Source organism: Euprymna scolopes, chromosome 46, assembly GCF_053919585.1.
Source record: "Euprymna scolopes isolate OS-2025 chromosome 46, ASM5391958v1, whole genome shotgun sequence".
Lineage (NCBI taxonomy): Eukaryota > Metazoa > Mollusca > Cephalopoda > Sepiida > Sepiolidae > Euprymna > Euprymna scolopes.
Window position 1 is genome coordinate 42,161,361 of NC_136527.1, and position 23,286 is coordinate 42,184,646.

The following is a 23,286-nucleotide window of genomic DNA, read 5'->3' on the forward strand; positions in this document are numbered from 1 at the left end:
TTATACAATTTCGGACAATCATACAACTCAGACTACGAGGAGTCAGACCAGTTCAACTTGGACGACATTCAACGATTTTTGGGAATGACACATTATCTACGTAAATTCATACCGGAATATTCAGAGATAACTACACTGCTAAGAAAACTTCTACACAACGATGCACACTGGACATTTGATAAACCTCAAATAGAGGTTGTAGAGAAGTTAAGGCAAGTAATAACAAGCCTACCAATTTTGAAATTCTAAAGAAATAAAAATGCTAGCAAACATGGCCTAGACGCAGTTCTACAACAAAAACATAAAATATGGCTACCCGTATCATACGCATCATCGGACAGTACACAAGAGATACCTGATATGGAGATGGATAAATATATCCATACCATCCTAAAGCAATACCCAATGAACGACCAAAAACTTGACGTATACCGAGAAGAGACTGGGAAAGACCCAACATTGCAAAGACGTACCACCCACAATAACGCCGTATATGCCAGTTCACGATGAAGTATCGATCGTCAAAGGATAAGTACTTCAAGAAGAGAATCCCTACAAGAGATCCATACAGGACACTTATGAATAGAGAAATGTATTGCACGAGCAAAGGAAGTCATATATTGGCGCAACATAAATCATCAGATAAAAGAAATGATAGGCATATGCCACACACAGTGTTTAAATCATAGAAACCAACAACCGTCAGAATCTCTAATGCACCATGAAATACCAGTAACATCATGGACGTAAGTTTCGGCAGACATTTTTTGTTTATACAATAAAGCATATGTAGTATTAATAGACTACACAACGAGATACTTTGATATCCACAAACTTGATGACTGTAAATCACGCACAGTGATCAAGAAAATAAAAAACACTTTTGCAAATTTTGGTTTTCCACAAATTGTGATCAGCGACAATGGACCTGAGTTCATATCATCAGAATTTAAAAACAAGTGAAAAGCCAACAGGCAAAAATATATTCAGTCAAGAAAATAGTCCAAGACAAGCCGTACCACAAACGACCACGGAAAATAATGCAACAAACTTCACAACGAGAGGAAGAACAGTTAGGCTTCCAGCCAGATACAGACACTAATTAAATACATAAAAATAAAAATAAATACGTTTTTATTTTTAGTAAAAAAACTGAAGATGTTGTACACATCGAATAATGCGAGTTATTTCTCCTTGAATGCCTGCAACTTCACACCACACTATCACATGGTATATCGTAGTAGCAAAAACAACTACCCTTTTCTAGTGTAAATAAAGTTTGTTAAGTTCACACGTGTGTTTCTCTTCTAATGTTCTCACTATCCCTTTACAAATGCAGTCACATACACATGTATCAACATAATACAACACTCCTAACCGCTGTAATCACTAATCTTCGGATATAGATAAACCTGTATCCAGTTCCTGTTGAAGATAAAAGACTATTACTTTTCGAGGTTGATACCAGCTGTATTTCTCACTAACCCTTTACTAGTTCAATCGCATACATCTGTATCAATAAAATGTGACGTATATAGAAAAAATTAAAGCTAAAAAACTTGACGTTCTATTTTTCTATTATAAAACGAAAAAGTGATTGAATAGGACATTGATGAAAAAAAAATCAAACAACGGTTAAGAAAATTGACATCTAATTTTTTTTTGTAAATCGAAAAAATTGATTGGATGTGACGTAAATGAAGAAATCAAACAGTTTTTTTTATTGTAAAACGAATAAATTGATTGGATTTGACGTAAATGAAGAAATCAAAGTTTTTTTTATTGTAAAACGAATAAATTGATTGGATGTGACGTAAATGAAAAAATCAAACAGTTTTTTTTATTGTAAAACGAATAAATTGATTGGATGTGACGTAAATGAAAAAAAATCAGAGTTTTTTTTTATTGTAAAACGAATAAATTGATTGGATGTGATGTAAATTGAAAAAATCAAAGTTTTTTTTATTGTAAAACGAATAAATTGATTAGATGTGATGTAAATGAAAAAAAAAACATATTTATTTGTAACACGAATAAATTGATTGGATGTGATGTAAATGAAAAAAAATAAAAAATACTTTTTTGTAGAACGAATAAATTGATTAGATGTGATATAAATGAAAAAAATAAAACATACTCTTTTGTAAAACGAATAAATTGATTGGATGTGATGTAAATGAAAAAAATTAAACATACTTTTTGTAAAACGAATAAATTGATTGGATGTGACGTAAATGAAAAAAAATTAAACAATTTTTTTTGTAAAACGAATCAATTGATTGGATGTGACGTAAATGAAAAAAATAAAACAGACTTTTTCGTAAAACGAATAAATTGATTGGATGTGACGTAAATAAAAAAATATAACAATTTTTTTTGTAAAACGAATAAATTGATTGGATGTAATGTAAATGATAAAAATAAAACATACTTTTTTGCAAAACGAATTGATTAGATGTGACGTAAATAAAAACAACAAAACAATTTTTTTTGTAAAACGAATAAATTGATTTGATGTGATGTAAATGAAAAAAATAAAACATACTTTTTTGTAAAACGAATAAATTGATTGGATGGGATGTAAATGAAAAAAATAAAACATACTTTTTTTGTAAAACGAATAAATTTATTGGATGTGACGTAAATAAAAAAATCAGATTTTTGAAATTGTTAAACAAATAAATTGATTGGATGTGACGTAAATGTAAAAAATCAGATTTTTGAAATTGTTAAACAAATAAATTGATTGGATGTGACGTAAATGTAAAAAATCAGATTTTTGAAATTGTTAAACCAATAAATTGATTGGATGAGACGTAAATGTACAAAATCAGATTTTTGAAATTGTTAAACAAATAAATTGATTGGATGTGACGTAAATGTAAAAAATCAGATTTTTGAAATTGTTAAACAAATAAATTGACTGGATGTGACGTAAATGTAAAAAAATCAGATTTTTGAAATTGTTACATAAATAAATTGATTGGATGTGACGTAAATGTAAAAAATAAGATATTTGAAATTGTTAAACAAATAAATTGATTGGATGAGACGTAAATGTAAAAAATCAGATTTTGGAAATTGTTAAATAAATAAATTGATTGGATATGACGTAAATGTAAAAAATCTGATTTTTGAAATTGTTAAACCAATAAATTGATTGGATGTGACGTAAATGTAAAAAATCAGATTTTTGAAATTGTTAAACCAATAAATTGATTGGATGTGACGTAAATGTAAAAAAATCAGATATTTGAAATTGTTAAACAAATAAATTGATTGGATGAGACGTAAATGTAAAAAATCAGATTTTTGAAATTGCTAAATAAATTGATTGGATGAGACGTAAATGTATAAAATAAGATTTTTGAAATTGTTAAACAAATAAATTGATTGGATGTGACGTAAATGTAAAAAATCAGATTTTTGAAATTGTTAAACAAATAAATTGATTGGATGAGACGTAAATGTAAAAAATCAGATTTTTGAAGTTGTTAAACAAATAAATTGATTGGATGTGACGTAAATGTAAAAAATCAGATTTTTGAAATTGTTAAACAAATAAATTGATTGGATGAGACGTAAATGTAAAAAATCAGATTTTTGAAATTGTTAAACAAATAAATTGATTGGATGTGACGTAAATGTAAAAAATCAGATTTTTGAAATTGTTAAACAAATAAATTGATTGGATGTGACGTAAATGTAAAAAATCAGATTTTTGAAATTGTTAAACAAATAAATAGATTGGATGTGACGTAAATGTAAAAAATCAGATTTTAGAAATTGTTAAATAAATTGATTGGATGTGACGTAAATGTAACAAATCAGATTTTTTTAAATTGTTAAACAAATAAATTGATTGGATGTGACGTAAATGTATAAAATCAGATTTTTGAAATTGTTAAACAAATAAATTGATTGGATGTGACGTAAATGTAAAAAATCAGATTTTTGAAATTGTTACATAAATAAATTGATTGGATGAGACGTAAATGTAAAAAATAAGATTTTTGAAATTGTTAAACAAATAAATTGATTGGATGAGACGTAAATGTAAAAAATCATATTTTTGAAATTGTTAAACAAATAAATTGATTGGATGTGACGTAAATATAAAAAATCAGATTTTTGAAATTGTTAAACAAATAAACTGATTGGATGTGACGTAAATGTAAAAAATCAGATATTTGAAATTGTTAAACAAATAAATTGATTGGATGTGACTTAAATGTAAAAAATCAGATTTTTGAAATTGCTAAATAAATTGATTGGATGAGACGTAAATGTATAAAATCAGATATTTGAAATTGTTAAACAAATAAATTGATTGGATGTGACGTAAATGTAAAAAATCAGATTTTGGAAATTGTTAAACAAATAAATTGATTGGATGAGACGTAAATGTAAAAAATCAGATTTTTGAAATTGTTAAACAAATAAATTGATTGGATGTGACGTAAATGTAAAAAATCAGATTTTTGAAATTGTTAAACAAATAAATTGATTGGATGTGACGTAAATGTAAAAAATCAGATTTTTGAAATTGTTAAATAAATTGATTGGGTGAGACGAAAATGTAAAAAATCAGATTTTTGAAATTGTTAAACAAATAAATTGATTGGATGTGACGTAAATGTATAAAAAAAGATTTTTGAAATTGTTAAACAAATAAATTGATTGGATGTGACGTAAATAAAAAATCAGATTTTTGAAATTGTTAAACAAATAAATTGATTGGGTGTGACGTAAATAAAAAAATCAGATTTTTGAAATTGTTAAACAAATAAATTGATTGGATGAGACGTAAATGTAAAAAATCAGATTTTGGAAATTGTTAAACAAATAAATTGATTGGATGTGACGTAAATGTAAAAAATCAGATTTTTGAAATTGTTAAACAAATAAATTGATTGGATGAGACGTAAATAAAAAAAATCAGACAAATCTTTAAAAAACTTGACGTTTTTATTGAAAAACGAATTGATTCGACGTGATGAATGTGAAATAAAATCAAACAGTTTTTTATTCTTTTTTTTTGTAAAACGAATAAATTTATTGGATGTGACGTAAATAAAAAAAGCAAACAAATCTTTAAAAACTTAATGTTTAATTTTTATATTGTAGAACGAATAAATTGATTGGTGTGACGTAAATGAAAAAAATAAAAGAAAGCTTGAAAATCTTGACATTATTCTATTTTATTGTAAAACGAATAAATTGATTGAATGTAACGTCAATGAAAGTAAATCACAGTTTTTTCTGTAAAACGAATAAATTTATTGGATTCGACGTAAATGAAAAAAGAACATTTTTTTGTAAAACGAATAAATTTATTGGATGTGACGTAAATGAAAAAAATAAAACATAGGTTTAAAAAACTCAATGTTGAATTTTTATTGTAAAATTAATAAATTGATTGGATGTGACGTAAATAAAAAATAAAACATGTGTTCAAAAAACTCAATGTTGAATTTTTATTGTAAAATGAATAAATTGATTGGATGTGGCGTAAATAAAAAATCCAACAAATCTTTAAAAAAACTTGACTTTATTTTTTATTGTAAAACAAATACATTGATTGGATGTGACGTAATCCGACAAAAATAAAACAAAGATTTAAAAAACTTGACCCTTAATTTTTTTGTAAAACGAATTGATTAGATGTGACGTAAATGAAAAAATAAAGCTAAAAAACTTTACATTGTATTTTTTATTGCAAAAGGAATAAATTGATTGAATTTGACGAAATTGAAAAACTATGAAACAAAACTTTAAAAACATTAGGTGTAATTTTTTTTATTGTAAAACAAATAAATTGAGTGGCTGTAATATCAATAAAAGAATTAATTAAAATACTTGAAGTTTAATCTTTTATTGTAAAACAAATAAATTGATTGGATCTAATATAAATAAAAAATCAATTAAAACTGTAAAAAAATTTGAAGTTTAATTTTTTATTGTAAAACGAATAAATTGATTGTATGTGCCGTAAATACAAAACGAAAAACTTTAAAGGTTAAAAACATGACGTTTAATTTTATTGTAAAAGAAATAAATTGACTGGATGTGGCGTAAAAAAATGATTAAAATTTCCAAAAACGTTAAAAACACGACTTATTTTTTATTGTAAAATGAATAAATTGATTGGCTGTGACGAAATATTAATTGAATACAATTATAAAAATAATAATTAGAAAATGAAAATTAATTGTATTAAGAGAAACATCTCAAACTAAAAAATTAACTAGGATTAAAGATTAAAATATATTTGTAGTAGTTATATTTTATTGGAATTTGTCTTTCCATTTCGATTGTCTTTATTCTGTTAGATCTACATGAACACAGGTTTCGTCACGTCAAGGTCTCACGTGTCGCATAGCATACATAGATTGAAGGCTAAAACTTCTTTTGTTAGCATGTAGCGCTCGACTGGTTGATCCAAGAAAACTGCTTGTGTCAGTGAAAAAAACTTGAATGAAGCTCTTCATCTTATGCTCTTTCACACGGCAGGTTTAATGAAACACGTGAAAGTACGCCTGTAACAATTTTGTTAATTTGTATGAATTTTGATGAGGGTTAGAGTCTTAGATCTCAGGATAGTCTGTCAGCAAAAAGAAATATGCCGTGCTGCAGGTGACGTGATTAAAAGTTTCCCTAAATAAACATATGAGAAATGTGTCACATGATATGGCAAAGAAGTATCTCATGTGTTTGAGGATAGAAAATATTTTCCAATCTGAATCTGGAAAGAATCTTCAAAGAAGAAATACATTTTAATGCCAAATTACGTGTATACACGGAAAAAATTAAAAAAAATGAATAAAACTATTTAATTAAAAGTTAAATTAATGAAAATGTAAATTCTAACATTTTGTTAACTTTATTTCCCGTTTTCTAACAAAAGAACTAAAGAAATGATTTAACACTAATGTCATGTCATATCGCTGGTGACTTGGATGCATACGTTTAAATGATTTAGACATGAGAGAATTGTGTAAATAGCTCAGTAGAAGTAAACCTTATACAAAGTATTTTCATCAGATAATAATAGATCAATTATTCTAAGTAGAAAGATTTGTTCACAGAAAATGATAATGCCAAAGTCTAATTTCTAATATAAAACTATCCCACAAAATATAACTGATACACAACTTATTATCTAACCACGGTTGTATATGTTTTTTTCTATATAATAACATCACAGAGGTATACATTTCTTGCATCGTTTAATGCATCTTTGGAGATAGAAATCAAGCTGAATCATCTGTGCATCGAAGTGATATTTTGAAGGAGGATATTTGCTAATCGGGCCCCGCCTCTTGATTTTGATAACCTTATTAAAATTTCTAAAACATGAAGCATAACAAGCTTCTGTAATTTTGTTAAACTTTGCCAGGGAATCTCTCATCTCCATTTTTGTTTTAAAAGAATGCGAGCATGACGTTGACAACAACGGGATTCAGTCTTTAAATTTTGGGATGTAATCGATCCAAGTGCTTCTAATGCATTAACTGGACTTTGGTCTCTGAATCGCAGTGATAGACCCAGGTTTCATCCTATATAATCAATCTTTTCAAAACTTTAGACTCACATTCTTAGCACATCTGAAAATTCATTCTAGAACAATCAACACATACATGTCATAATCACGTTGCATACCAGTTCTCATTATTAAACAGTTAAGCAATGCTGAGCCTAGTCAGTAACAGATCGGTGACTATTAATGAATAGCAGACACTATATGTAGTAAGACGTCGCCATATCCCTGAAAGATTAACAAAAACTTAATGTAATCATTTCTATGTGTGTGTGCTTCAAATTATTTTTCTTCTAGGGGATGGGACATCCAACCAGATGTCTGACATTTACCCCTATTTTAGTGAGTCCAACCAAGAGATCTTTTCAGGATTCTAGCCGTCCCTTTCAGTGCAATCGTTTGTATTTCACTTGCACTTGGTTCACCGGGTATGCTTGCTATGTACTTTTTAAAGTTCTTTTTCATAAGCCCAGTTGCTCCTATGATGACTGGTATAATTGAAACGTCTTTTAATTTCCAATTTCGTTTCATATCATACATAAGTCCTTGATACTTTGTTATCTTTTCCCTCTCAGCTCTGTTAAGCCCTGTATCATTGGGTACACTGACCTCTATTACGGTCGCTTTTTTGTTTGCTCTGTCCCAAATCACTATATCTGGTTTAACAGCTGCGTTTTCTAGATATGTAGCAGTAGGGATTATGTAGTCATAGTGTATAGTGTAGTTGTCATTCCCAACTGTTCGTTCGGGTATATGTTCCCAGGAGTTTTTACTACACTGAATGTTGAGTTTCTTACCTATCTTCCAGTGAAGGTATTTGCAAACCCCATTATAGTGATCTGTATAATAACAATCTCCAAGTAGGACTTTGCAACCAGAAATCAGGTGGCTCACACTCTCAACCTAAATGCTTCAGAACCTGCATTTATTATTGTTGCTTAGACCACACATCTTTTTGAAAGTGTTTGTCATGAGGCCCTGGTCTTGTGCAGCCAATATGAACCTCTCTTGGTCGTAATGGAGGGATCCTCTTTTGAGCCAGTCCAGGGAACTATCCCTATCAATATATTCTTGGGATATTTCAGTCGGTAGGTATTTTGCCCGTTTATGGTTGGTCCATTCTTCTGTTTTAACACTATGGAACTGGCTAATGTATTTTTCTGACTTTTCTGGGCTATGTCAGTGGCAGGCTTGTTTGGGTTCTCAGTATCATTTGTAAGGCAATCTTTTCCAAAATGAGTGGCAGGTTGTGTTATAGATGTTGTACTACTTGCTCGATTCTGATAATGGTTTTTAATTTTCATCAGCTTGGGGTTACAGGAACTTATGTACTGACCTATGCTGACGATTGTAACTCTGTGTTAGTGACTGACTTCCGAGAGTCCCATACCTCCTTCTCGCCTGGGTATATACAAACGAGGCATGCACTGATTTCGATAAATAACTCGGTACAAGGTTAACATCTTCCTTGTCTTTGTGTCAAGCCAATTTATGTCTTTATGAGGCCAGTCAATAATGCCAAAACTATATGTTAGTACTGGCATGGCAAGTTGGTTAATTGCCGTAACTTTGTTCTTGTTTGTGATTTCGGTTTTGAAGATTTTTCTTACCCGGCATAGATATTCTTTGCTTAGTTTCTCTCTCATATTGGAATGCTGGATGGACTCATTTTCATTAATGCCGAGGTATTTGTATGTTTCCTGTTCATCCAGTTCTCTGATTACACTATTTTCATCGAGTTGTATATTTTCAGTAGATATCTTCTTGCCAGCTTTCAGAGTACACATAGTACACTTATCCAGCCCGAGCTTCATTTTGATGTCATTAGAAAAAGTGTGGACAATTTTCAGTAGATAATCTAAATCCTTATCCGAGCTTACATACAGCTTACGATCATCCATGAAAAATAACTGGTTTATTAACTTGGAGGATTCTCTTTGGGTGCTGTAGCTTAGATTATAAGCACCTTGACAGTTCTTTAGAAGCTTACTTAGAGGATCAATTGCCAAGCAAAATAGTAGAGGAGATAAACTGTCTCTTTGGAAGGTTCCGTTTCTCTCCCGTATGTGTTTTCATATGACTCAACAAAGTTGACTTCTCCGCAAAAGAAGAACCACATACTTCACATGAATGTGGTTTCTCTCCCGTATGTGTTTTCATATGACGTGATAAATGTGACTTCTGTGCAAAAGAAGAACCACATACTTCACAAGAATGTGGTTTGTCTCCTGTATGTTTTTTCATATGATTAAACAAATGTGATTTCCTTACATATGAAGAACAGCATACTTCACAAACATATGGTTTCTCTCCCGTATGTGTTTTCATATGACTCAACAAAGTTGACTTCTCCGCAAAAGAAGAACCACATACTTCACATGAATGTGGTTTCTCTCCCGTATGTGTTTTCATATGACGTGATAAATGTGACTTCTGTGCAAAAGAAGAACCACATACTTCACAAGAATGTAGTTTGTCTCCTGTATGTTTTTTCATATGATTAAACAAATGTGATTTCCTTACATATGAAGAACCGCATACTTCACAAACATATGGTTTCTCTCCCGTATGTGTTTTCATATGACTCAACAAAGTTGACTTCTCCGCAAAAGAAGAACCACATACTTCACATGAATGTGGTTTCTCTCCCGTATGTGTTTTCATATGACGTGATAAATGTGACTTCTGTGCAAAAGAAGAACCACATACTTCACAAGAATGTGGTTTGTCTCCTGTATGTTTTTTCATATGATTAAACAAATGTGATTTCCTTACATATGAAGAACCGCATACTTCACAAATATATGGTTTCTCTCCTGTATGTGTTTTCATATGATTAAACAAAGTTGACTTCAGCACAAAAGAAGAACCACATACTTCACATGAATGTGGTTTCTCTCCTGTATGTGTTTTCACATGACTCACCAAATTTGACTTCTGTGCAAAAGAAAAACCACATATTTCACAAGAATACGGCTTCTCTCCTGTATGGGTTTTCATATGAGTCGACAAAGTTGACTTCTCTGCAAAAGAAGAACCACATACTTCACAAGAATATGGTTTCTCTCCGGTATGCGTTTTCATATGACACAACAAATGTGATTTTCGTGCAAAAGAACCACATACTTCACAATAATGTGGTTTCTCACCTGTATGTATTTTAATATGACGAACCAAATATGACTTCCATGCAAAAGAAGAACCACATACTTCACAAAAAAAAGGTTTCTCTCCCATATGTGTTTTCATGTGACTCAACAAATATGATTTTAGTGCAAAAGAAGAACCACATACTTCACATGAATGTGGTTTTTCTCCCGTATGTGTTTTCATATGAGTCAACAAATTTGACTTTTTTGCAAAAGAAGAACCACAAACTTCACAAGAATATGGTTTGTCTCCCGTATGTGTTATCATATGGCCCAACAAATGTGACTTCCGTCCAAAAGAAGAACCACATACTTTACAAGAATGTGGTTTTTCGCCTGTATGTGTTTTCATATGAGTAAACAAAGTTGACTTCTGTGCTAAAGAAGTACCACATACTTCACAAGAATGTGGTTTCCTTCCTGTATGTGTTTTCATATGACGCAACCAAGTGTGTTTCCAGGCAAAAGAAGAACCACATACTTCACAAGAATGTGTTTTCTGTCTCGTACGTTCATTGTCTCTCATTTTGTTTTGTATCTGATTTAAAAAAAAAATTAAACTCAATGGAGTATGTGTGTGACGCTAATAAATTTCAACTTTAGACATTTTAGATAAAGAAATTTTTTATCATGATCCTTTTTACCCTTTTTTTATTTAAACGGCACTGTTTTGGGGGGTGCAATTTAGTGTTATACTTGATAATAACCACCCGTTATAAGAACAATTTTTTTCCAAATTAGATAAAAACTTTTTGATAAGTCACATCCAGATTTTTCAACTTTAGACAATGAAGTTTCTAATTATTTTTAACCTTTTTTATCATCAATGAGAAAAGTCCAACTTATCAATTAATGGATTTCTTTTAATTGTTGCAAATTCTGAAAATATAAAAAAAATTGAAAACATACATGTCATGTGATAAAATTCAATTTATTTTGTTGATTTTTATTAAAAATATCCAAAACATTTATTATTGATGAAATTCAAAATAAAATGATTATAGTTTTATGCAATACTGGTTAGTTAGCAAAATTAATGTATTTCTATTTTCAAATATTCAATGTATTTCTATTTTCAAATATTCAATGTGTTTCTATTTTCAAATATTCAATGTGTTTCTATTTAAAAATCTTTAACTAAAATCTTTATGAGGATTATTTATATTATTTGGATTCATGTTGGGTGTATTTTGTTGAACTTGGCAACTTTTTTTTCAACTCCGAATTATGTACAGAATTCTGAACAGAAGTCTTTATTTAGTACATTAGATTAGCAAGCTCTTATATCGTTAGTGATGACTGCTAGAATTCCTATGTAATTTCAAATTCCATTTTAAATCCCACTGATGATTGAAACTTCAATGTCTAAGAGTATGTAACTTACAACTGAATTTTACCAAGTACTCTAACCATAGCACCACGGATCCTACAAGACAATCCTAGTACGAATTTTAGGAAATATTCTGGTTCGAGATGTTATCACTATTACTACATAATCTCTCTCATATATATATATATATATATATTAATGTATATGTACATAAATATTATTTATTGCTTATTATTAATGGGTCCCATATCGTGTTAAATAGTATACTAGGTATGCTTAGTAGTTGCTCATCATTCAGAATATCTGCTGTTTTGTTAGTGAATGCCATGGCTAACATTTATGTATACTTTTTTACATTTACATGGAGGTTTCTCTTAAACTTTCCACTTCATTTTGATATGTATTGTTATTAGTACATATTGCTTTTGCTTGGTGTTGTAGGAAACAGTCTGTTACATTCTTTACATTATATAGATTGTGAGAATTGAAGTTTGGATATGAGAGTCTTTTAATTATGTTAACTCCACATGGCATCACATGATTTGGAAAGTAAAATAGACAAGAGTTTTATTGGTGTCATGCATTCAAGTTTTGCAAACGCACATTTGACAGCTGGTAGCAAATGCACTGAACGATGAGGTCAGGTTGTCAAGATTGATATCATCAGTGGTGAAAGCTCAACTATTTGACATGCACAGATCTCGAATCGAGTCCACCTGAACAAAGCAGGTCACATATATAGCCCAAAGAAAAGAGATCTAGCTGAGTTAACACATATAAAGGAAAAGAAAAGAAAAATTTGGATATTTTTCTTTTATGTTTCTGCTTGAAAAACGATGACGCACATAAGATAACCCAAAAATACAGATATACTCAAATTTTTATAATCTTATTGTAGGGTGACCAGAGCAGTAGACGGTGGAAAATGTCAGATAACTCTCTTAACAACACAGGACAATTCAGTTGGACAATTAAAAAACAAACTCATGTTAAACAATGCAAGTTGAAAATGGGCAGAATTGAAAAGGTCCCTAGAGGACGACTTTGAAATTGTTGCAAACCCTAACAAACATGTAGTCGAATGAGCAAACGTGACAATGGTAAGGTTAGAAGGAATACAAGACTATATGCAAAGGATAATTACATTAGAAAAATGCGCTTTTAGTGGGATGGGACCAGAAAAGCAGAATAGTCAGAAAACAGGGACTGGAATTAGGAATAGAGAAGTGAAGATCATAGTGATTAGACACGAACCACAAGATCTTCAAGTGACTAATCAGAAAGCACTAGCAAAAGTTAAATGGAAGATCTGGCTCAATGCAAGCCAGGAGTATGAAGACAAGCCCATGGAGGTTTGTCACATGAGACAGAGGATTCTAGTTGAGGCTATGGGTCCAGCCATTCCCTAAAAGTATGGAAATATAAATAGAGAGTAGAGGACTTGTATTTCAAACTAGAAAGAGGGAACAATTTTCTATTTTTATTACTACTTTTTATTATTTTTTATTTTTATATTATTTTTTATTTTAATTTTTTCTATTTATATTATAATTTTTCATTTTTATTTATTTCTGTTAATATTATTTTTTATTTTTTTATCATAATCATTATTTTTTATTTAATTTGATTATTATTGTTCACTATTATTTTTTTTATTTATTTCATCATTATTTTTTATTTAATTTGATTATTACTTTTCACTATTATTTTTTATTTAGTTCATCATTATTGTTTTATTATTCAATTTGATTATTATTGTTCACTGATTTTTTTTTATTTCATCATTATTATTTTTTATTTAATTTGATTATAACTTTTCACTATTATTTTTTTTATTTATTTCATCATTATTATTTTATTATTGAATTTGATTATTATTGTTCACTGTAATTTTTTTATTTAATCATTATTATTTTATTATTTAATTCGATTATTATTGTTCAATACTATTTTTTATTTCATCATTATTATTTTTATTCACTTTTATTTTTATTTATTTTATCATAATCATTATTTTTTATTTAATTTGATTATCATTGTTCACTATTATTTTTTTTACTTCATTATTTTTTATTTATTTCATCATTATTATTTTATTTTTTAATTCGATTATAACTTTTCACTATTATTTTTTTATTTATTTCATCATTATTATTTATTATTTAATTTGATTATAACTTTCCACTATTATTTTTTTATTTATTTCATCATTATTATTTATTATTTAATTTGATTATTATTGTTCACTATTATTTTTTATTTATTTCACCATTATTATTTTTTTATTTAATTTGATTATTACTTTTCACTATTACTTTTTTTATTTATTTCATCATTATTATTTATTATTTAATTTGATTATTATTGTTCACTATTATTTTTTAATTTATGTCATCATTATTATTTATTATTTAATTTGATTATTATTGTTCACTATTATTTTTTTTATTTATTTCATCATTATTATTATTTTTTTTATTTGATTATTATTGTTCACTATTAGTTTTTTATTTTTTTCATCCCCATTATTATTTTTTATTTAATTTGATTATTACTGTTCACTATTATTTTTTTATTTATTTCAGCATTATTATTTTTATTTAATTTGATTATCATTGTTCACTATTATTTTTTAATTTATTTCAGCATTATTATTTTTATTTAATTTGATTATTATTGTTCACTATTATTTTTTTATTTATTTCATCATTATTATTTTTTTATTTCATTTGATTATTATTGTTCACTATTATTTTTGATTTATTTCATCATTATTATTTTTTATTTAATTTGATTATTATTGTTCACTATTATTTTTTAATTTATGTCATCATTATTATTTTTTTATTTCATTTGATTATTATTGTTCACTATTATTTTTGATTTATTTCATCATTATTATTTATTATTTAATTTGATTATTATTGTTCACTATTATTTTTTTTATTTATTTCATCATTATTATTTTTTATTTTATTTGATTATTATTTTTCACTATTATTTTTTTTATTTATTTCATCATTATTATTTTTTTATTTCATTTGATTATTATTGTTCACTATTATTTTTTTATTTATTTCATCATTATTATTTTTTTATTTCATTTGATTATTATTGTTCACTATTATTTTTGATTTATTTCATCATTATTATTTTTATTTAATTTGATTATTATTGTTCACTATTATTTTTTTATTTATTTCATCATTATTATTTTTTTATTTCATTTGATTATTATTGTTCACTATTATTTTTGATTTATTTCATCATTATTATTTTTATTTAATTTGATTATTATTGTTCACTATTATTTTTTTTATTTGTTTCATCATTATTATTTTTTAATTAATTTAATTATTATTGTTCACTATTATTTTTTAATTTATTCCATAATTATTATTTTTTATTTAATTTGATTATTATTATTCACTATTATTTTTTTATTTATTTCATCATTATTATTTTTTTTTTAATTTGATTATTATTTTTCACTATTATTTTTTAATTTATTTCATCATCATTATTATTATTTATTTAATTTGATTATTATTTTTCACTATAATGTTTTTATTTTTTTCATCATCATTATTATTGTTTATTTTATTTGATTATTATTTTTCACTATAATGTTTTTATTTTTTTCATCATCATTATTATTTTTTATTTAATTTGATTATTGTTCACTATTATTTTTTTATTTATTTCATCATTTTTATTTTATTATTTAATTTGATTATTACTTTTCACTATTATTTTTTTATTTATTTCATCATTATTATTTTATTATTTAATTTGATTATTACTTTTCACTATTATTTTTTTATTTATTTCATCATTTTTATTTTATTATTTAATTTGATTATTACTTTTCACTATTATTTTTTTATTTATTTCATCATTATTATTTATTATTTAATTTGATTATTATTGTTCACTATTATTTTTTTATTTATTTCATCATTTTTATTTTATTATTTAATTTGATTATTACTTTTCACTATTATTTTTTTATTTATTTCATCATTATTATTTTTATTTAATTTGATTATTATTGTTCACTATTATTTATTTATTTTTTTCATCATCATTATTATTATTTATTTAGATTGATTATTATTTTTCACTATTATTTTTTTATATTTTTCATCATCATTATTTTTTATTTTATTTGATTATTATTTTTCACTATTATTTTTTTATTTTTTTCATCATCATTATTATTTTTTATTTAATTTGATTATTGTTCACTATTATTTTTTTATTTAGTTCATCATTATTGTTCACTATTATTTTTTTATTTATTTCATCATTATTATTTATTATTTAATTTGATTATTATTATTCACTATTATTTTTTTATTTATTTCATCATTATTATTTTTTATTTTATTTGATTATTATTTTTCACTATTATTTTTTAATTTATTTCATCATCATTATTATTATTTATTTAATTTGATTATTATTGTTCACTATTATTTATTTATTTTTTCATCATCATTATTATTTATTATTTAATTTGATTATTGTTCACTATTATTTTTTTTATTTATTTCATCATTATTATTTATTATTTAATTTGATTTTTACTTTTAACTATTATTTTTTTATTTATTTCATCATTATTATGTTTTATTTTATTTGATTATTGTTCACTATGATGTTTTTATTTATTTCATCATTATTATTTTATTATTTAATTTGATTATTATTGTTCACTATTATTTTTTAATTTATTTCATCATTATTATTTTTTATTTAATTTGATTATTATTGTTCACTATTATTTTTTAATTTATTTCATCATTATTATTTTTTATTTAATTTGATTATTACTGTTCACTATTATTTTTTTATTTATTTCATCATTATTAGTTGTATTTAATTTGATTATTCTTGTTCACTATTATTGTTTTATTTTTTTCATCATCATTATTATTTTTTATTTAATTTGATTATTGTTCACTATTTTTTTTTATTTTTTTCATCATCATTATTATTATTTATTTAATTTTATTATTGTTCACTTATTTTTTTTATTTATTTCATCATTATTAATTATTATTTAATTTGATTATTATTTTTCACTATTATTTTTTTATTTATGTCATTATTATTATTTTTTATTTAATTTGATTATAACTTTTCACTATTATTTTTTTATTTATTTCATCATTATTATTTATTATTTAATTTGATAATTGTTCACTATTATTTTTTAATTTATTTCATCATTATTATTTTTTATTTAATTTGATTATTATTGTTCACTATTATTTTTTTATTTTTTTCATCATCATTATTATTAGTTATTTAATTTGATTATTGTTCACTATTATTTTTTTATTTATTTCATTATCATTATTATTGTTTATTTAATTTGATTATTGTTCATTATTATTTTTTATTTATTTCAGCATTATTATTTATTATTTAATTTGATTATTATTGTTCACTATTATTTTTTTTATTTATTTCATCATTATTATTTTATTATTTGATTTGATTATTATTATTCATTATTATCTTTTTATTTCATCATTATTATTTTTTATTGTATTTGATTATTATTTTTCACTATTATTTTTTTAATTTATTTAATCATCATCATTATTATTTAATTTGATTATTATTGTTCACTATTATTTTTTTCATCATCATTATTATTTTTTATTTAATGTGATTATTATTTTTCACTATTATTTTTTTATTTTTTTCATCATCATTATTATTTTTTATTTAATTTGATTATTGTTCACTATTATTTTTTTATTTATTTCATCATTATTATTTATTATTTAATTTGATTTTTACTTTTCACTATTATTTTTTTTATTTATTTCATCATTATTATTTTTAATTTTATTTGATTATTGTTCACTATGATTTTTTTATTTATTTCATCATTATTTTATTATTTAATTTTATTATTATTCTTCACTATTATTTTTTAAATTATTTAATCATTATTATTTTTTATTTAATTTGATTATTATTGTTCACTATTATTTTATTTATTTCATCATTATTATTTATTATTTAATTTGATTATTGTTCACTATTATTTTTTAATTTATTTCATCATTATTATGTTTTATTATTTAATTTGATTATTATTGTTCACTATTATTTTTTTTTTATTTCATCATTATTATTTTATTATTTAATTTATTACTTTCACTATAATTTTTTTTATTTATTTCATCATTATTATTTTTATTTAATTTGATTATGATTGTTCACTATTATTTTTTTATTTTTTTCATCATCATTATTATTATTTATTTAGATTGATTATTATTTTTCACTATTATTTTTTTTATTTGTTTCATCATCATTATTATTTTTTATTTTATTTGATTATTATTTTTCACTATTATTTATTTATTTTTTTCATCATTATTATTATTTTTTATGTACTTTGATTATTGTTTTCCACTATTAGATTTTTATTTTTTTCATCATCATTATTATTTTTTATTTAATTTGATTATTATTTTTCACTATTAGTTTTTTATTTTTTTCATCCTCATTATTATTTATTATTTAATTTAATTATTGTTCACTATTATTTTTTATTTATTTCATCATTATTATTTTTTATTTAATTTGATTATTATTGTTCACTATTATTTTTTATGTATTTCATCATTATTATTTTTTATTTAATTTGATTTTTACTTTGCACTATTATTTTTTTATTTATTTCATCATTATTATTTTTTATTTAATTTGATTATTATTTTTCACTATTATTTTTTTATTTTTTTCATCATCATTATTATTATTATTTAATTTGATTATTACTTTTCACTATTATTATTTTTTTTTTCATCATTATTATTTTATTATTTAATTTGATTATTACTTTTCACTATCATTTTTTATTTATTTCATCATTATTATTGTTATTATTTAATTTGATTATTATTTTTCACTATTATTTTTTATTTATTTAATCATTATTATTATTTATTTAATTTGATTATTACTTTTCACTATCATTTTTTTATTTAGTTCATCATTATTGTTTTATTATTTTATTTGATTATTATTGTTCACTATTATTTTTTTTATTTATTTCATCATTATTATTTTTTATTTAATTTGATTATTATTGTTCACTATTATTTTTTAATTTATTTCATCATTATTATTTTTTATTTAATTTGATTATTACTTTTCACTATTATTTTTTTATTTATTTCATCATTATTATTTTTTATTTAATTTGATTATTACTGTTCACTATTATTTTTTTATTTTTTTCATCATCATTATTATTTATTTAGATTGATTATTATTTTTCACTATTATTTTTTTTTTCATCATCATTATTATTTTTTTATTTTATTTGATTATTATTTTTCACTATTATTTTTTATGTTTTTCATCATCATTATAATTTTTTATTTAATTTGATTATTGTTCACTATTATTTTTTTATTTATTTCATCATTATTATTTATTATTTAATTTGATTATTATTGTTCACTATTATTTTATTTATTTCATCATTATTATTTATTATTTAATTTGATTATTTTTCACTATTATTTTTTTATGTATTTCATCATTATTATTTAATATTTAATTTTATGTTTATTGTTCACTATTATTTTTTTATTTATTTCATCATTATTATTTTATTATTTAATTTGATTATTATTGTTCACTATTATTTTTTAATTTATTTCATCATTATTAATTATTATTTAATTTGATTTTTACTTTTCACTATTAGTTTTTTTATTTATTTCATCATTATTATTTTTTATTTAATCTTATTTTTATTGTTCACTATTATTTTTTAATTTATTTCATCATTATTATTTTTTATTTAATTTGATTATTTTTTTTCACTATGTTTTTTTTATTTATTTCATCATTATTATTTTATTATTTAATTTTATTATTATTGTTCACTATTATTTTTTTATTTCATCATCATTATTATTATTTATTTAATTTGATTATTATGTTTCACTATTATTATTTTTATTTTTTTCATCATCATTATTATTTTTTATTTAATTTGATTATTACTTTTCACTATTATTTTTTTATTTATTTCATCATTATTATTTTTTATTTAATTTGATTATTACTGTTCACTATTATTTTTTTTATTTTTTTCATCATCATTATTATTTATTTAGATTGATTATTATTTTTCACTATTATTTTTTTTTCATCATCATTATTTTTTATTTTATTTGATTATTATTTTTCACTATTATTTTTTATTTTTTTCATCATCATTATTATTTTTTATTTAATTTGATTATTGTTCACTATTATTTTTTTATTTATTTCATCATTATTATTTATTATTTAATTTAATTATTATTGTTCACTATTATTTTATTTATTTCATCATTAATATTTATTATTTAATTTGATTATTGTTCACTATTATTTTTTATGTATTTCATCATTATTATTTATTATTTAATTTGATGTTTATTGTTCACTATTATTTTTTTATTTATTTCATCATTATTATTTTATTATTTAATTTTATTATTATTGTTCACTATTATTTTTTTATTTATTTCATCATTATTAATTATTATTTAATTTGATTTTTACTTTTCACTATTATTTTTTCATTTATTTCATCATTATTATTTTTTATTTAATCTTATTTTTATTGTTCACTATTATTTTTTTATTTATTTCATCATTATTATTTTATTATTTAATTTTATTATTATTGCTCACTATTATTTTTTTTTATTTCATCATCATTATTATTATTTATTTAATTTGATTATTATTTTTCACTATTATTTTTTTATTTTTTTCATCATCATTATTATTTTTTATTTAATTTGATTATTATTTTTCACTATTAGTTTTTTATGTTTTTCATCATCATTATTATTTATTATTTAATTTAATTATTGTTCACTATTATTTTTTTATTTATTTCATCATCATTATTATTTATTATTTAATTTGATGATTATTGTTCACTATTATTTTTTTATTTATTTCATCATTATTATTTTTTATTTTATTTGATTATTATTGTTCACTATTATTTTTTTATTTTTTTCATCATTATTTTTTTTATTTAATTTGATTATTATTGTTCACTATTATTTTTTTATTTTTTTCATCATCATTATTATTTTTTATTTAATTTGATTATTATTGTTTACTATTATTTTTTTATTTTTTATTTAATTTGATTATTGGTCACAATATGGAGGAGTTAACATCAACGTTGCGGATGTCAAAGACAGTAATAGGATCCATTCAAAACGGCCTAGAGTTGGTTCGGAGTTTGGAAGTGGAGAAGAGGAACCAGCGAGAAGGAATTCGATGTTGAGTGAGATCTATATTCTGTTTTTAATAAATATTCCTTTCTCGGGATTTGTTTTATACGTAACACTTTGGAAGATGCTTTCGGTTAACCATTTTGTCAGAGTATGTGAAGCGTTAGGAATGAGTTATGAAAGAAAAGATTATGAGAAAGACAAAAGAAATGAATTTTTCCTTGTTTATAAACTCAAGCATCAAGTCTCATCTACCGATGTTAATTTTAAATTATCAGATGGTATTCACCATGCATCGCGTGTTCCCCATATTAAAACATTTTACAAAAGAAGAGAAACTTTTCTTGGGAAGAAAAGTTGAGTTAACAAGACAATAACGAGTTTTCCGAATATTACGCAATGTAATTCCTTATGTTATGAATGGTGGCTACAACTGATAACATAAAGAATTACTTAGCTTAATATCCATAAAACTACTTGTATGCGGCAATTTTCAATGTGATATTCGTTTTCAGCATACCGAAAACATATAGAATTCGTCATGTTAAAGCTGACTATTAAGGTGGAAAGTAATTAACAACTTACCAAAACGGCTTTAAGCCCCTCCCCCAAATATCACAATGTGGCCAAAAAGTGGGTGCTCATTTTACATTAAATTTATATAAAAAAGTGATCTCCACTTTTAGAAAAAATACTTTCCTCATGTCATCGAAACTAGTTCTCTGCGCCTCTTTTGAAACATTTATTCATTTTCAGCATCCTTGAACACCTATAAAAGTCGTCATTGTAAAGAATATTTGTAATTTTGAAAGATTTTAGAAATTGACCTTTTTTTATGTTTAAGTCAGTAGTGAAAACAAAATCTGAAACTTAAAAACATATAAAATTTATAAAATTATTATTTTTTTTTTTTTTTGCTTTGTTTTGTTTTGGTAAACGATAAAGAAGTTATTTTTTTTTGTTTAAGTCAATATTGAAAACAAAAACAATCGACAGCGAAAAATCAACATTTTCATTAGGATTATTCGCTTTTTTTTCTGATTTCATGTTTCCATAAAGCCACAAGGACATTAAAGAACAAAAATCAATAAAAATGTGATCAATTCTGTACGAGAAAACGAATACAGAATTCGCCACCACTGAGTACATAAAGAATTACGTATTGTCCCTTTTTTTTTATGTTTAAGTCAGTATTGAAAACAAAATCTGATAGATTAGTGACCATTCGATAATAATCCGATGAAAAAATGGAAACAGATGAAAATAAAAAATACACATGCGCCATGTAGTAATACTTACGTTTTTTTGTTTTATAATCTGCTTTCGATTAACTTTATCTGCTTTTATAAAGGAAACGAGTTTTCAAATGTGATTGACTTTACAAGCTCAACTTAACATTCAAGATGACGAACGGAAGAGCAAGTTCGCAGAAAACAAAATTGAAGAGGAAAAATAAAAATAAAAACAAATCATTTCGAAATAGAGCCGATCTATTTGGTGAATATTACGGATAAAATTAATATCATTTTATTTAACATTTTAATATTTACATGAGAGAGAACGGATTAAAAGTTTCATCTTTATTAATTCCCTAATTCGTTGCATGTGCAATTTAATGGCGGAAACTAATAGTGTTTAAAGCCGTATTTTCGTATTTTTATTTATTTATTTTTTTATATAGATTTCTGATTATTTCTTGATTGTGTCTAAAATAAATCTATACGAGAAAAAAATGAATTAAAGAGATTAAATGTAAAACAAATTTCACTCAACAAAAAATAAAGTAGAAAAATATTTTGTAATAAAAAAAAAATTAGGTGCATTCAAAATAATTATAATAACAATTCACCGTTTTGGGGAGTTTTGTTAAGAGAAACCAGTAAATAAAAAAACTGACAAAGCAAGATAAGTTACTCTTCTACCTAACTGGATAAGTTATGTATTTTAATGTTTTTATTCAGTTCGATACGTTACAATTTTACC

General features: G+C 23.5%; 1 long non-coding RNA gene across 1 annotated transcript; it reads right to left on the minus strand.

Annotated features, from left to right (window-relative positions):
• Window positions 1–8,114: 8,114 nt before the first annotated feature.
• On the minus strand, window positions 8,115–22,946 carry LOC145271153 (uncharacterized). Its single transcript, XR_013865713.1, has 2 exons — window positions 22,603–22,946; window positions 8,115–11,568 (listed from the first exon to the last, which is right to left on the minus strand). It is a non-coding gene; the product is annotated as an uncharacterized LOC145271153 (long non-coding RNA).
• Window positions 22,947–23,286: the final 340 nt, after the last annotated feature.